The 891-nt window shown below is 35.5% G+C and overlaps 2 protein-coding genes across 2 annotated transcripts in view; both read right to left on the bottom strand.

Annotated features, from left to right (window-relative positions):
• tmem64 (transmembrane protein 64) overlaps positions 1-891 on the bottom strand; it is a 22,165-nt gene that overhangs the window by 9,476 nt on the left and 11,798 nt on the right. The window lies entirely within an intron of this gene.
• LOC118342799 (ornithine decarboxylase-like) overlaps positions 1-891 on the bottom strand; it is a gene marked incomplete at its 3' end in the record, with an annotated part of 8,008 nt that overhangs the window by 582 nt on the left and 6,535 nt on the right.

Genomic DNA, 891 nt, shown 5'->3' on the forward strand with positions numbered 1-891 from the left:
GGAAGGCAAAACACAATAGGTTCACAACATATTCCCCAGGTATTACACATCTATTAATATTTCAGACAATTCCCTGACACTTAAATGTAACAAGTATCACTGATATGACAGTCAACACAAGGCAAGGTTTCTGCGTGTGTTTCTATGAAGTATGATCTATGTCATTAAAGTCGGGTTCCCTTCTTTTAGATAAATCAATGTCGAGGAGTTTTACTTGATGATATAGGACAGGACTTGCTCACAATCATTGGTCAGCAATTATCTGACACTGTGCATTAGCTCACTTTCATAGCACACTGTTGTCACCAGAGCTTTCTGTTTTCCTAATAGACCTTTTTCACAGCAGCCATTCTTACATGAAATAGTGTAATTTATTTGAAATTAACAAGACTTGATACTTGACAATAAAATTTTTGTTGTAGTTATTTGAGTCATTACAATGCATTACAACAATAAATGTGTGTTCTTTATTGTACCTCTTCAAATGTGACTTTGAAGTCATTTCTCCCAGTGAAACCTCCTCCAATGTCCAAGAGAGTCATCTGGAATCCCAACGAATTCTGAAAAACATATCAGTACCTCTTTATAGTACGGTACCGTTTACCAAGGGTGTCGAAGTTGGGATATTGAGAGAAATGTTTGTGACAAGCTCAAACCAGTGTGTAACATTTAGGAGGTTAATATTATGGCATAGCATAATATGTGTCATCCGCCAGGCAACCCAAAAGTTGTATTTATAAGTTATAACTGTATTAGTGAAGAAGTAACTGCTCATTAATAGTAATTTGTTGCAAATTATGAATGAGTGTTTTACCAGACAGTGGTACCACAATGTCAATCAATCAGTTAACAAATCAGTTTGTCACTGTTTGTGACTTAAAGTAGCAAACA

Source organism: Morone saxatilis, unplaced genomic scaffold (genome assembly GCF_004916995.1).
Source record: "Morone saxatilis isolate NCDOM2014 unplaced genomic scaffold, NCSU_SB_2.0 Contig9, whole genome shotgun sequence".
Classification (NCBI taxonomy): domain Eukaryota; kingdom Metazoa; phylum Chordata; class Actinopteri; family Moronidae; genus Morone; species Morone saxatilis.